The 16900-nt window shown below is 39.2% G+C and overlaps 1 non-coding gene across 1 annotated transcript; it reads right to left on the bottom strand.

The window, feature by feature from the left end:
- Positions 1 to 4793: 4793 nt before the first annotated feature.
- LOC112773756 (small nucleolar RNA R71) lies at positions 4794 to 4901 on the bottom strand. The gene has a single exon (XR_003188289.1). It is a non-coding gene; the product is annotated as a small nucleolar RNA R71 (small nucleolar RNA).
- Positions 4902 to 16900: the final 11999 nt, after the last annotated feature.

Raw genomic sequence — 16900 nt, forward strand, 5'->3', positions numbered from 1 at the left:
AGCTCTTAAAACCAAGAGGCAAGAGCAAAAAGCCAATAACCCTTAAAACCAAAAGGCAAGGGTAAATAAAGAGGATCCCAAGGCTTTGAGCATCAGTGGATAGGAGGGCCTACAGGAATAAAATCCTGGTCTAAGCGGCTAAACCAAGCTGTCCCTAACCATGTGCTTGTGGCGTATAGGTGTCAAGTGAAAACTTGAGACTGAGCAGTTAAAGTCAAGGCCCAAAGCAAAAAAAAAAAAGAGTGTGCTTAAGAATCTTGGACACCTCTAATTGGGGACTTTAGCAAAGCTGAGTCACAATCTGAAAAGGTTCACCCAATTATGTGTCTGTGGCATTTATGTATCCGGTGGTAATACTGGAAAACAAAGTGCTTAGGGCCACGGCCAAGACTCATAAAATAGCTGTGTTCAAGAATCATCATACTGAACTAGGAGAATCAATAACACTATCTGAACTCTGAGTTCCTATAGATGCCAATCATTCTGAACCTCAATGGATAAAGTGAGATGCCAAAACTATTCAAGAGGCAAAAAGCTATAAGTCTCGCTCATTTGATTGGAGCTATGTTTCATTGATAGATTGGAATTTATAGTATATTCTCTTCTTTTTATCCTATTTAATTTTCAGTTGCTTGGGGACAAGCAACAATTTAAGTTTGGTGTTGTGATGAGCGGCTAATTTATACGCTTTTTGGCATTGTTTTTAGTATGTTTTTAGTAGAATCGAGTTACTTTTAGGGATGTTTTCATTAGTTTTTATGTTAAATTCACATTTCTGGACTTTACTATGAGTTTGGGTGTTTTTCTGTGATTTTAGGTATTTTCTGACTGAAATTGAGGGACTTGAGCAAAAATCAGATTCAGAGGTTGAAGAAGGACTGCTGATGTTGTGGGATTCTGACCTCCCTGCACTCAAAGTGGATTTTCTTGAGCTACAGAACTCGAAATGGCGCGCTTCCAATTGCTTTGGAAAGTAAACATCTAGGTCCTTTCAGCAATGTATAATAGTCCATACTTTACCCAAGTTTAGACGATGCAAACTGGCGTTCAACGCCAGCTCTCTGCCCAATTCTGGCGTCCAGGGCCAGAAACAAGTTGCAAAGTGGAGTTCAACGCCCAAACTGGCACCAAAACTGGCGTTCAACTCCAGGAATGACCTCTACACGTGTAACACTCAAGCTCAGCCCAAGCACACACCAAGTGGGCCCCGGAAGTGGATTTATGCATGAATTACTTACTTATGTAAGCCCTAGTAGCTAGTTTATTATAAATAGGACATTTTCCTATTGTATTAGACATCTTTGGATTATCTTTTGATCTATTGATCACGTTTTCAGGGCTGAACTCTCGGCCATGCCTGGACCTTCACTTATGTATTTTCAACGGTAGAGCTTCTACACTCCATAGATTAAGGTGTGGAGCTCTGCTGTTCCTCAAAGATTAATGCAAAGTACTACTGTTTTCTATTCAATTCAACTTATTCCACTTCTAAGATATTCATTCGCACTTCAACCTGAATGTGATGAACGTGACAATCATCATCATTCCCTATGAACGCGTGCCTGACAACCACTCCCATTCTACCTTCGATTGAACGAGTATCTCTTAGATTACTAATACAGGGGACCGAGTCCGAGATATTGGGATCTTCGTGGTATAAGCTAGATTGATGGCGGCATTCATGAGAATCCGGAAAGTCTAAACCTTGTCCGTGGTATTCTGAGTAGGATTCCGGGATTGAATGACTGTGACGAGCTTCAAACTCGCGAGTGCTGGGCGTAGTGACAGACGCAAAAGGATAGTAAATCCTATTCAATTATGATCGAGAACCTCCAGATGATTAGCCATGCAGTGACAGCGCATCGGACCATTTTCACAGGAAGGAATAGGATGTAACCAACGACAAAGGTGATGCCTCCAGACGATTATCCGTGCTGTGACAGAGCATTTGGATCATTTTTCCGAGAGAGATCGAAAGTAGCTATTGGCACCGGTGTCATCCTTACATAAAGCTAGCCATAGAAAGGAGTAAGATTGATTGGATGAAGATAGCACTAAAGCAGAGGTTCAGAGGAACGAAAGCTTCTCTACACCCTTATCTGAAATTCTAACCAATGAATTACATAAGTATTTCTATCCTTATTTTAGTATTATTTTCGAAAACCCCATTACTATTTTACACCTGCCTGACTGAGATTTACAAGGTGACTATAGCTTGCTTCATACCAACAATCTCCGTGGGATTCGACCCTTACTCACGTAAGGTATTACTTGGACGAGCCATTGCACTTGCTGGTTAGTTGTGCGAAGTTGTGAACCATGGTATTGGCATCATGTTTTTGGCGCCATTGCCAGGGAAAGAAAGAGTAATGAATTTTACATAATCAAAGTGTAATCACAATTACGTCCACCAAGTTTTTGGCGCCGTTGCCGGGGATTGTTTGAGTTTGGACAACTGACGGTTCATCCTGTTGCTCAGATTAGGTAATTTTCTTTTTGTTTTCTTTTCAAAAATTTTTCAAAAAATTTTCTCCTTTGTTTTCAAAAAAAAATTTTTAAAACAAATGTTTTCAAAAATATATTTTTCTTCAGAATTTTTAAGAATGAATTCTAGTGTTTCATGAAGCATGTTGAAGCCTGGCTGGCTGTAAAGCCATGTTGAAGCCTGGCTGGCTGTAAAGCCATGTTGAAGCCTGGCTGGCTGTAAAGCCATGTCTAATTCTTCTGGATAGGGCATGTCAGGCGTGTCATGTCTGAGTTACATACTAAAGCTTGGCTGGCTAGTAAGCCATGCCTAACCCTCAGATTGGAGCTTTAGATTAAAGAACACAAGATTCCTGGAATTCATATTAAAAATTTTAGAATCCTTATTTTTTCTTTTTCAATATAATTTTCGAAAAAAAAAACCAAAAAAATTAGAAAATCATAAAAATAAAAAATATTTTGTGGTTCTTGTTTGAGTCTTGAGTCAACTTCAAGTTTGGTGTCAATTGCATGTTTTAAAGTTTGCATAAAATTTTCGAAAAATTCATGCATTCATAGTGTTCTTCATGATCTTCAAGTTGTTCTTGGTAAGTCTTCTTGTTTGATCTTGATGTTTTCTTGTTTTGTGTTGTATGGTGTTTTTCATATGCATTCTTGAATTCTTAGTGCATTTCTAAGTTTGGTGTCTTGCATGTTTTCTTTGCATTAAAAATTTTTCAAAAATATGTTCTTGATGTTCATCATGATCTTCAAAGTGTTCTTGGTGTTCATCTTGACATTCATAGTGTTCTTGCATGCATTTCTTGTTTTGATCCAAAAAGAAAAGAGAAAAACATGAAAATGATGTTTTAATTTTCTCTCTCTCATCATAAAAATTCAAAAATAAAAAAAATATCTCCCCCTTTTATCTCTCATCAAATTCGAAAATTTGAGTTGACTTTTTCAAAAATTTTTAAAATCTAGTTGTTTTCATGAGTCAAATCAAATTTTCAATTTGAAAATCTTATCTTTTTCAAAATCTTTTTCAAAAATCAAATCTTTTCTATTTTTCTTAGTTATTTTCGAAAATAACAATAACAATTAATGTTTTGATTCAAAAATTTCAAGTTTGTTACTTGCTTGTTAAGAAAGATTCAAACTTTAAGTTCTAGAATCATATCTTGTGATTTCTTGTGAATCAAGTCATTAATTGTGATTTTAAAAATCAAATCTTTTTCAAAACTAATTTCAATCATAGCTTTTCAAAAATATCTTCCTTATCTTATCTTTTTCAAAATATGATTTTAAAATATCTTTTCTAACTTCCTATCTTCTTATCTTTTCAAAATTGATTTTCAAATTTGTTTCAACTAACTAACTAACTTTTTGTTTGTTTCTTATCTTTTTCAAAACCACCTAACTAACTCTCAATCTCTAATTTTCGAAAATATCTTCCCTCTTTTTCAAAAATTTCTTTTTAATTAACTAATTATTTTATTTTATTTTATTTTATTTTTGAATTTTCGAAAACTACTAACCTTTTTTCAAAAACTATTTTCGAAAATCACTAACTCTTTTTCAAAAATTATTTTCGAAAATCCTCTCCCTCTCTCATCTTATTCTATTTATTTATTCATCTACTAACATCTCTTCCTCACATCACTCACCGAATTCGAACCCCCTCTTCTATCTGTGTTCGAATTTTTCTTCTTCTCTTCTTCTACTAATAATAAAGAACCTCTTTACTGTGACATAGAGGATTCCTCTTCTTTTCTTTTTCTCTTCTCTTTCTTATGAGCAGGGATAAAGAAAAAGGCATTCTTGTTGAAGCTGATCCAGAACCTGAAAGGACTCTGAAGAGAAAACTAAGAGAAGCTAAATTACAATAATCCAGAGACAACCTTATTGAAAATTTCGAACAAGTAAAGGAGATGGCAGCCGAACCCAACAACAATAATGCAAGGAGAATGCTTGGTGACTTTACTGCACCTAATTCCAATTTACATGGAAGAAGCATCTCCATTCCTGCCATTGGAGCAAACAACTTTGAGCTGAAACCTCAGCTTGTTTCTCTGATGCAGCAGAACTGCAAGTTTCATGGACTTCCATCTGAAGATCCTTTTCAGTTCTTAACTGAATTCTTGCAGATCTGTGATACTGTTAAGACTAATGGAGTAGATCCTGAAGTCTACAGGCTCATGCTTTTCCCTTTTGCTGTAAGAGACAGAGCTAGAATATGGTTGGACTCTCAACCCAAAGACATCCTGAACTCTTGGGATAAGCTGGTCACGGCTTTCTTAGCCAAGTTCTTTCCTCCTCAAAAGCTGAGCAAGCTTAGAGCAGATGTTCAAACCTTCAAACAGAAAGAAGGTGAATCCCTCTATGAAGCTTGGGAAAGATACAAACAGTTGACCAAAAAGTGTCCTTCTGACATGCTTTCAGAATGGACCATCCTGGATATATTCTATGATGGTTTATCTGAGCTATCAAAGATGTCATTGGATACTTCTGCAGGTGGATCCATTCACCTAAAGAAAACGCCTGCAGAAGCTCAAGAACTCGTTGACATGGTTGCTAATAACCAGTTCATGTACACTTCTGAGAGGAATCCTGTGAATAATGGGACGCCTATGAAGAAGGGAGTTCTTGAAATTGATACTCTGAATGCCATATTGGCTCAGAATAAAATATTGACTCAGCAAGTCAATATGATTTCTCAGAGTCTGAATGGAATGCAAGCTGCATCCAACAGTACTCAAGAGGCATCTTCTGAAGAAGAAGCTTATGATCCTGAGAACCCTGCAATAGCAGAGGTAAATTACATGGGTGAACCTTATGGAAACACCTATAATCTATCATGGAGAAATCATCCAAATTTCTCATGGAAGGATCAAAAGCCTCAACAAGGCTTTAATAATGGTGGAAGAAACAGGTTTAGCAATAGCAAGCCTTTTCCATCATCCACTCAGCAACAGACAGAGAATTTTGAGCAGAATCCATATAGCTTAGCAAATCTAGTCTCTGATCTATCTAACGCCACTGTAAGTTTCATGAATGAAACAAGGTCTTCCATTAGAAATTTGGAAGCACAAGTGGGCCAGCTGAGTAAAAGGATCACTGAAATCCCTCATAGTACTCTCCCAAGCAATACAGAAGAGAATCCAAAAGGAGAGTGCAAGGCCATTGACATAAGCACCATGGCCGAACCTGTAAGGGAAGGAGAGGACGTGAATCCCAAGGGGGAAGACCTCCTGGGACGTCCAGTGATCAATAAGGAGTTTCCCTCTGAGGAACCAAAGGAATCTGAGACTCATCTAGAGACCATAGAGATTCCATTGAACCTCCTTATGCCATTCATGAGCTCTGATGAGTATTCCTCTTCTGAAGAGAATGAGGACGTTACTGAAGAGCAAACTGCCAAGTTTCTTGGTGCAATCATGAAGCTGAATGCCAAATTATTTGGTATTGAAACTTGGGAAGATGAACCTCCCTTGTTCACCAATGAACTAAGTGATCTGGATCAACTGACAATGCCTCAGAAGAGACAGGATCCTGGAAAGTTCATAATACCTTGTACCATAGGTACCATGATCTTTAAGGCTCTGTATGACCTTGGTTCAGGTATAAACCTCATGCCCCTCTCTGTAATAGAGAAACTGGGAATCTATGGGGTGCAAGCTGCTAAAATCTCATTAGAGATGGCAGATAATTCAAGAAAACAGGCTTATGGACAAGTAGAGGACGTGTTAGTAAAGGTTGAAGGCCTTTACATCCCTGCTGATTTCATAGTCCTGGATATTAGAAAGGAAGAGGATGAATCCATCATCCTGGGAAGACCTTTCCTAGCCACAGCAAGAGCTGTGATTGATGTGGACAGAGGAGAATTGATCCTTCAATTGAGTAAGGACAACCTTGTGTTTACAACTCAAGGATCTCTCTCTACATCCATGGAGAGGAAGCAGAAAAAGCTTCTCTCAAAGCAGAGTCAAACAAAGCCCCCACAGTCAAACTCTAAGTTTGGTGTTGGGATGCCACAACCAAACTCTAAGTTTGGTGTTGAACTACCATATCCAAACTCTAAGTTTGGTGTTGGAGAGTCTCAACAATGCTCTGAACATCTGTAAGGCTCCATGAGAGCCCACTGTCAAGCTATTGACATTAAAGAAGAGCTTGTTGGGAGGCAACCCAATTTTTATTTATCTAACTATATTTTTTTTCTTAGTTATATGTCTTTATAGGTTCATGATCATGTGGAGTCACAAAATAAATATAAAAATTGAAAACGGAATCAAAAACAGCAGAAGAAAAATCACACCCTAGAGGAAGCATCTGCTTGGCGTTCAACGCCAGAACAGAGCATGGTTCTGGCACTGAACGCCCAAAATGGGCAGTATCTGGGTGCTGAACGCCCAAAATGGGCATCATCTGGGCGCTGAATGCCAGAATTGCACCCTGGAGAGGAGCTGGCGCTGAACGCCCAGAACAAGCATGGTTCTGGCGTTCAACGCCAAAAATGGGCAACAAATGGGCGTTGAACGCCCAAAATGGACACCAACCTGCCACTGAATGCCCAGAGTTGTGTGCAAGGGCATTTTACATGCCTTATTTGGTGCAAGGTTGTAAATCCTTGAACACCTCAGGATCTGTGGACCCCACAGGATCACCTCAGGATCTGTGGACCCCACAGGATCCCCACCTACCTCCACTCACTTCTTCTCACCCCTCTTTCACACAATCCCATAAACACTCTTCCCCAAAACCCTTCACCAATCACCTCAATCTCTCTTCCCATCACCTCTTCACCACTCACATCCATCCACTCTTCCCCATAAACCTACCCAATAAACTCCACCTACCTTCAAAATTCAAAATCAATTTCCCACCCAAACCCACCCATATGGCCGAACCTTAACCCCCCTCCCTTCCCTATATAAAGCCTTCCATTCTTCTTCATTTTCACACAAACACAACCCTCTCTTCTCTTCTTGGCCGAAATACACCTCCCCCCTCTTCTCCATATTTTCTTCTTCTTCTTCATCTAATTCTTTCTTCTCTTGCTCGAGGGCGAGCAACATTCTAAGTTTGGTGTGGTAAAAGCATAAGCTTTTTGTTTTTCCATTACCATTGATGGCACCCAAGATCGGAGAATCCTCTAGAAAAGGGAAAGGTAAGACAAAAACTTCCACCTTCGAGTCATGGGAGAGGGAAAGGTTCATCTCCAAAGCCCATCAAGACCACTTCTATGATGTTGTGGCCAAGAAGAAGGTGATCCCCGAGATCCCTTTCAAGCTCAAAAGAAATGAGTATCCGGAGATCCGACATGAAATTCAAAGAAGAGGTTGGGAAGTTCTAACAAACCCCATCCAACAAGTCGGCATTCTAATGGTTCAAGAGTTCTATGCCAATGCATGGATCACCAAGAACCATGATCAAAGTAAGAACTCGGATCCAAAGAACTATGTTACAATGGTTCGGGGGAAATACTTAGATTTTAGTCCGGAGAATGTAAGGTTGGCGTTCAACTTGCCAAACATGGAAGAGAACGCACGCCCCTACACAAGGAGAGTCAACTTTGATCAAAGGTTGGACCAAGTCCTCATGGATATATGTGTAGAAGGAGCTCAATGGAAGATTGACTCAAAAGGCAAACCGGTTCAACTAAGAAGACTGGACCTTAAGCCTATAGCTAGAGGATGGTTGGAGTTCATTCAATGCTCAATCATTCCCTCTAGCAACTGGTCTGAAGTTACTATAGACCGGGCCATCATGATCCATAGCATCGTGATTGGAGAAGAGGTGGAAGTTCATGAGATTATACCTCAAGAACTCTACAAGGTGGCTGACAAGTCCTCCATTATGGCAAGGTTAGCCTTTCCTCACCTCATTTGCCACCTGTGCAATTCGGCTGGGATTGACATAGAGGGAGATATCCTCATTAAAGAGGACAAGCCCATCACTAAGAAAAAGATGGAGCAAGCAAGAGAGCCCATTCATGGAGATCAAGAGGCGTATGAAGCTTATCACCATGAGATCCCGGAGATGCCTCAAATGCATTTTCCTCCACAAAACTATTGGGAGCAAATCAACACCTCCCTAGGAGAATTAAGTTCCAACATGGGATAACTAAGGGTGGAACATCAAGAGCACTCCATCATCCTTCATGAAATAAGAGAAGATCAAAAAGCAATGAGGGAGGAGCAACAAAGACAAGGAAGAGACATAGAAGAGCTCAAGGACATCATTGGTTCCTCAAGAAGGAAACGCCACCATCACTATGGTGGATTCATTCCTTATTCTTATTTCTTCTGTTTTTCGTTTTCTATGTTAAGTGCTTATCTGTGTTTGTGTCTTTATTACATGATCATTAGTAGTTAGTAACTATGTCTTAAAGTTATGAATGTCCTATGAATCCATCACCTCTCTTAAATAAAAACTGTTTTAATTCAAAAGAACAAGAAGTACATGAATTTCAAATTTATCCTTGAACTTAGTTTAATTATATTGATGTGGTGACAATGCTTCTTGTTTTCTGAATGAATGCTTGAACAGTGCATATGTCTTTTGAAGTTGTTGTTTAAGAATGTTAAATATGTTGGCTCTTGAAAGAATGATGACTAGGAGACATGTTATTTGATAATCTGAAAAATCATAAAAATGATTCTTGAAGTAAGAAAAAGCAGCAAAGAACAAAGCTTGCAGAGAAAAAAAAATAGGCGAAAAAAATAGAAAGAAAAAGCAAGCAGAAAAAGCCAAAAGCTCTTAAAACCAAGAGGCAAGAGCAAAAAGCCAATAACCCTTAAAACCAAAAGGCAATGGTAAATAAAGAGGATCCCAAGGCTTTGAGCATCAGTGGATAGGAGGGCCTACAGGAATAAAATCCTGGTCTAAGCGGCTAAACCAAGCTGTCCCTAACCATGTGCTTATGGCGTCTAGGTGTCAAGTGAAAACTTGAGACTGAGCGGTTAAAGTCAAGGTCCAAAGCAAAAAAAAAAAAGAGTGTGCTTAAGAACCCTGGACACCTCTAATTGGGGACTTTAGCAAAGCTGAGTCACAATTTGAAAAGGTTCACCCAATTATGTGTCTGTGGCATTTATGTATCCGGTGGTAATACTGGAAAACAAAGTGCTTAGGGCCACGGCCAAGACTCATAAAATAGCTGAGTTCAAGAATCTTCATACTGAACTAGGAGAATCAATAACACTATCTGAACTCTGAGTTCCTATAGATGCCAATCATTCTGAACCTCAATGGATAAAGTGAGATGCCAAAACTATTCAAGAGGCAAAAAGCTATAAGTCCCGCTCATTTGATTGGAGCTATGTTTCATTGATAGTTTGGAATTTATAGTATATTCTCTTCTTTTTATACTATTTAATTTTCAGTTGCTTGGGGACAAGCAACAATTTAAGTTTGGTGTTGTGATGAGCGGATAATTTATACGCTTTTTGGCATTGTTTTTAGTATGTTTTTAGTATAATCTAGTTACTTTTAGGGATGTTTTCATTAGTTTTTATGTTAAATTCATATTTCTGGACTTTACTATGAGTTTGTGTGTTTTTCTATGATTTCAGGTATTTTCTGACTGAAATTGAGGGACTTGAGCAAAAATCAGATTCAGAGGTTGAAGAAGGACTGCTGATGTTGTTGGATTCTGACCTCCCTGCACTAAAACTGGATTTTCTTGAGCTACAGAACTCGAAATGGCGCGCTTCCAATTGCGTTGAAAAGTATACATCCAGGGCTTTCTAGCAATGTATAATAGTCCATACTTTGCCCAAGTTTAGACGACACAAACTGGCGTTCAACACCAGCTCTCTGCCCAATTCTGGCGTCCAGCGCCAGAAACAAGTTGCAAAGTGGAGTTCAACGCCCAAACTGGCACCAAAACTGGCGTTCAACTCCAGGAATGACCTCTACACGTGTAACACTCAAGCTCAGCCCAAGCACACACCAAGTGGGCCCCGAAAGTGGATTTATGCATCAATTACTTACTTCTGTAAACCCTAATAGCTAGTTTATTATAAATAGGACCTTTTCCTATTGTATTAGACATCTTTGGATTATCTTTTGATCTATTGATCACGTTTTGAGGGCTGGCCTCTCGGCCATGCCTGGACCTTCACTTATGTATTTTCAACGGTAGAGCTTCTACACTCCATAGATTAAGGTGTGGAGCTCTGCTGTTCCTCAAAGATTAATGCAAAGTACTACTATTTTCTATTCAATTCAACTTATTCCACTTCTAAGATATTCATTCGCACTTCAACCTGAATGTGATGAACGTGACAATCATCATCATTCCTTATGAAAGCGTGCCTGACAACCACTCCCATTCTACCTTCGATTGAACGAGTATCTCTTAGATTACTAATACAGGGGACCGAGTCCGAGATATTGGGATCTTCGTGGTATAAGCTAGATTGATGGTGGCATTCATGAGAATCCGGAAAGTCTAAACCTTGTCCGTGGTATTCTGAGTAGGATTCCAGGATTGAATGACTGTGACGAGCTTCAAACTCGCGAGTGCTGGGCGTAGTGACAGACGCAAAAGGATAGTAAATCCTATTCAAGTATGATCGAGAACCTCCAGATGATTAGCCATGCAGTGACAGCGCATCGGACCATTTTCACAGGGAGGAATAGGATGTAACCAACGACAAAGGTGATGCCTCCAAACGATTAGCTGTGCTGTGACAGAGCATTTGGATCATTTTCCCGAGAGAGATCGAAAGTAGCCATTGGCACCGGTGTCATCCTTACATAAAGCTAGCCATAGAAAGGAGTAAGATTGATTGTATGAAGATAGCAGGAAAGCAGAGGTTCAGAGGAACGAAAGCATCTCTACACCCTTATCTGAAATTCTAACCAATGAATTACATAAGTATTTCTATCCTTATTTTAGTATTATTTTCGAAAACCCCATTACTATTTTACACCTGCCTGACTGAGATTTACATGGTGACTATAGCTTGCTTCATACCAACAATCTCTGTGGGATTCGACCCTTACTCACGTAAGGTATTACTTGGACGACCCAATGCACTTGCTGGTTAGTTGTGCGAAGTTGTGAACCATGGTATTGGCATCATATTTTTGGCGCCATTGCCAGGGAAAGAAAGAGTAATGAATTTTACATAATCAAAGTGTAATCACAATTACGTCCACCAATGGCAAAGCAGAGAGTCGACGCGGACGCGCAAGGTACGCGTGCGCGTGCCTTCAGGCACAACTCTCGGGTGAATGTATGGAGGGGTAGAAAAATTCAATCCACACGTATGCGTACATGGCGCGTCCGCGTGGATGGTCGAAAATGCTTGAGGCGCGTGTACGCACCAGGTGTGCGCACGCGCGGGTTGGTGCTCTGTTTTTCAAAAAAAAAATTTTTATGTCTTTGCACCAAACCAAGCATTCCCAACCTCCAAACAACTACCGAAACATCAAAAAACCTTATTTGACCTACTAGACTCCCAATTAAACTCAACTAATCAAACAAAACATGAAATTAAATCTAAATTACCAATATTTACAAAGGGAAAAGGGAAAGATGTTACCATGGTGGGGTGTCTCCCACCTAGCACTTTTGTTTATTGTCCTTAAGTTGGACTTATGGGGAGCTCTTCATCAAGGTGGCCTGTGCTTGAATCCATCCTTGAACATCCACCAATGCTTGGACTTCCATTGTGCTTTATCATTCAAAGTTAATAACTCCAAGCTTTGATGGAGTTCTTCACAAACCATAGGCTCCCAAAGTTGATCTTCCTTGTACGATCCGGGATCCCACACTTTGTTTTCACACCCGTCCTTGAGTCGATCATGGTGGTTTCCTCCGGGTGGCAAGAGAGATGAATTCTCATGGAAGCACCAAACTATCCTCCTAGACCCATCCAATTGAGCACTAGTCCAACCTTCATTCCTTGAAGCTTCAACAATAATGAACCTAGACTTACAACGCCAACCACGAAACATCTTTCTTTTATGCTTCATCCCACAAAGCATCCTAAGTTGACTATCCGTTTCAAGCAAACCATATTCAAGTAGGATAATAAAGCTAGTAGAAATGAGTTTCACCCATTCAAATGAAGGTGTAGATAGCAACCTAGGCAAAGGTGATTCCAAGGGTCTTGACAAAGCGTATTCAATTCCCATCCTTCTCTTTCTAAGGACTTCCACCTCTCCACAAGATCTCTTAATTTCAATCCTTTGTTCAACAATATTATCTAAGCCTTTTCCCTTACTCAAGTCATAATTAGGAGGGTGAGAAAAATTTACCTCCACAACGCTTTCAAACTCAACGGGAGAAGGTTCTTCATGCTCAAAGGATTCTTCACCACTAAGACTTGATGCTTGATCTTCATCACCAAGGGGACTCAATTCTTGCTCCATCCCATCCAATTCTTCATAAGAGATATGCCTTGGAAGTTGTGCACATTCCTCCTTAGTATCAAATTCAATCATCTTGGAGGGGTTTTCTTCAATCCTAGACTCCCAAGGTGGTTCCGCATCTCCTAAGTCTTCAACCACTTCTTCCTCTTCTTTAATAATATCTACTTCCTCCTCTTATTGCATTTCTTGCTTTAATTCCTCTTCTTCACCTTGGAGCTTCAAGTTCACTCCCTCACTAAGCTTCTTGGTTGCTTCTCCACATTCTACAATGGAAGTGCCTTGATCGCATAGGCTTAGGCGGGATGAGACTATGTTGCCAATGGCTTCTACCATGATAGCCATTTTTGCTCTTAACTCCTCAAAATTCTTTTCATCCTCCTTGTGTTGCCTTAAGATATGTGATTCAAGATCCCTTAATTCTAGCATAGAGGCTTCATCGTGAGGTGATGGTGGAAGAGAGGGTTCATTGTTTGAGGGAAAGGTATTATAGTCGAAAGGTGGTTCCTTTGGGTAGAGTTGTGGTGGTTCAATATTTTCCTTTCTTTCCATTTGTTGCATAACACACTCCATGGTTACTTGAAATTGATCCAATGCTTCCTTGAAATGACCCCTTGACTCTTGCTCCTCTTGGATATCACGAGTAGGATCATATGACTCTTGGATTGAAGGACATGAGTGTTCTTCCATAGGAGGTTGTGTTGGAAAGTAGAGTTTATCTTGTGGTTGAAAGTTTTCATGTATTGGAGGTGGTTCATCTTGGTAATAATATGGAGGGGGCGGTTCTTGAAAATGTTGATGTTGGAGTATTGGTGGCTCTATGTGTGGTTCATATGATTGTTGGTAGGATGGATATGGATTAGGGTCATATGAAGATGGTTGGTAAGAAGGGGTTTGTGAGTATGGTTGAGGGTTATGTTGAGGATATGGCTCATAGGTGTATGGTGGTGGTTCTTGGAAGTCACAAGGAGATTCACCATAACCATCGGATTGGTATGCATCATAGATTGGCTCTTCTTCATAGTGCATTGGTGGAGGTTGTTGCCATGAGGATTGATCATATGCATATGGCTCCTCCCACCTTTGGTTATCCCATCCTTGATGCACATCTTCATTGAAGTTTCCATTTCCTACAACATAGTTGTAATCACACTCATAGCCAAAGTGAGAATTCATAGTGAAAAGTGAAAATAAGAAATAAAAGCTAACAAGAAATAATGAAACAAAGTCCTAAAACTAACAAAAACTAACAAGCAATCCAAAAATCAAGCTATTCATAATATTCACATATATACAATAACCAATAACATAACACCATTGCAACTCCCCGGCAACAGTGCCATTAATTTGACACAAAAATTGTTGTGGGTAAGGAATTTCACAAAATATTTATGTTGCAAGTATAGCTCCAAACCAACAAACAACTCTCGCATCAAATTAAATTTTAGGTTGTCACAAAGAACAAACCCCAAATAAGAAATAACCGGAGTATTTTGGACTCCGGGTTGTCTCACAAGGAATTGCAATAAAGTGTTTGATAATTGGCTATGAAAGGGGGTAAGGGGTTTTCTTGATTGGTGAGAGGGCAAGAAAATTTAAATGACAAGAAAAGTAAAGAAAGCAATTAAAGAAAGCAATTAAGGAAGAGAGACATTCATGGCAAAGATTGAGATCATAGGCTTTCTATCCTAGTCATGCAATGATTAATTCATCTTATTTAGTCAACTCCAACAAATAGGGAGAAAGTCAAACAAGATTAATCAATCATACCACAATTATAAACAAGAATTTATCTCATTACGTCATCTCCGACGATTGAGGAAGGTATCATGTTATCCTCAAACTCGGAGAAAGTCTAATAAGACTAGCTAATCTCAATCCAAAAGTCCTAATCAACTCACTAATTTAATTAGCAAAAGATTAGCGTCAATGGAAACAATACTAGCTAACAACTCTAGATCACCAACATGAGTTGGGTTTTCATGACTCAAGATTGCCTAATTACTCCCTCCAAGCCAAGAATGCTCAAAAATCTTCTCTAAGGCCCAACCAAGTATTTTGTCAAACACTTGGTGGGTACAAATGGAAAGCATAGTAAAATTGCAAGGAATATAAATCTACCAACTACAAATTGCAAGGAATTAAACAACAATAAAGCAATTCAATAATAAAAAAACATGAATCATAAATTGCATTAAAGGAAAATGGAAGAACAAAAATGCATCAACAACAAAGTAAGCAATTACTAGAATAAAATACAAAATTAGAGAGAGGAAGAGTAGAGGAACAAGAAATTGTAAAGGAAAAGTAAATCAAAGCATGAATTGAATCTAGATCTAAGATGAAAATTAACTTAACCTAATTCTAGAGAGAAGAGGGAGCTTCTCTCTCTAGAAACTAACCTACATGATGCTATACTACCAAACAATTGCTCCCCCTTTGTCCAAGCTTGAATTCTGCATGAAATAGCATTAGAAATGAGTTCGGTTGGGCCCAAAGTGCTTCAGAAATCGCTGGGGGCGATTTCACCTTAGTGGGCCACGGCAGAATCGGCGCGCATGCGTACATGGCACGTGCGCGCCCCTGAGCGCGAAGTAACATATGGAAAATTTTATATTATTTTGAAGCCCTGGATGTTAGCTTTCCAACGCAACTGGAATTGCCTCATTTGGACCTCTGTAGCTCAAGTTATGGTCGTTTGAGTGCGAAGAGGTCAAGCTTGACGGCTTTATGGTTCCTTCATTTCTTCATGAGTTTTCCCACTTTGCATGCTTTTCTCCTCACTTCTTCCATCCAATACTTGCCCTATGAACATGAAATCACTCAACAAACACATCAAGGCATCGAATGGAATTAAAGTGGATTAAAATCGCCAATTTAGGGCCTAAAAAGCATGTTTTTACACTTAAGCAAAATTCAAGGGAGAATTACAAAACCATATTATTTCATTGAATAAATGCGAGAAAAAATGACAAAATCTCCCAAATTAAGTACAAGATAAATCACAAAATCGGGGTTTATCAGGCACGCCAGGCTACATACTTAAAGAACCCTGGGCGTGCCAGTTGGGCTCGAAGGCGTGGCACACCAGGGATGCCAATGAAGGAGGGTGTGCCACTTGAAGAGCTGGGCATGGCACGCCACTGAAGCGTCAGTCACACGCTAGCTGGGAGATCACGTTTATTGAGTTTTTTTTTTCCTCCAAGTTGTATTTTTCTTTTCACTTTTGTATTTTCTTTATTTCTAGTGCTAGGAGTAGTATAAATAACCCCTGAAAGTACTGAGAAAAGGGTTAAGCAGTTAGGAAGCTAAGTTGTGGAGTAGAGTCTTTAGTTGGATTTACTTTTTCACTTTATCATGTCTTCCATCTCTTGTACTTTTCTCAGAGCTATGAGTAGCTAAATTTCCTCTCATTCAGAGAGGGAGCTCTATTGTACTTGATGGATTAATGATAGTTAATTTCTTTTTCTCTTCATCTTCTCTTTGATTTGCTAGAAGGAATTTCGTTTTAATGACTAGTGTTCAATCATCTTGGAAAAGAGATTGGATACAAAATGGGTTTCATGGGAACCTTGGAAAAGGAAATCCCTTCTCACACTTGAGTAGGATCTGGGTTTTAGTATTTGGATATGGTGACATATAATCCTCCCTCTACTTGGACCTATGATGATGTGTGGTATAATCAGGGACCAAGCATATCTCTCTTCATGAGTAATTAGACCAAGGAATTGGCTATTAATCAAGATCTGAGAGATTAAGTCACCAAGGGATTGGGGCTCAATCACTCATGATTGCCAAGAGGTCAATGAGTTGCATGATTGAAGATGATATGAGCTGGATTTAATCCAAAGAGACAACATCTCCTGATCTTAATGAATTTCCCTATTCTTGTCTTCCACATTCTTTATAGTTTTCTTTACATTCTGCAAATCCCCATTCCCATTTACAATTAAGTCATTTATATTTCTGTACTTTACATTACTGCCATTTCCTCTTTTGCAGTTTATTACTTTTATTTACCTTTGAGCCATTTATGTTTCTGCCTATTTATAATTCT

This window comes from Arachis hypogaea, chromosome 18 (assembly GCF_003086295.3).
Source record: "Arachis hypogaea cultivar Tifrunner chromosome 18, arahy.Tifrunner.gnm2.J5K5, whole genome shotgun sequence".
In the NCBI taxonomy this organism is placed as follows: domain Eukaryota; kingdom Viridiplantae; phylum Streptophyta; class Magnoliopsida; order Fabales; family Fabaceae; genus Arachis; species Arachis hypogaea.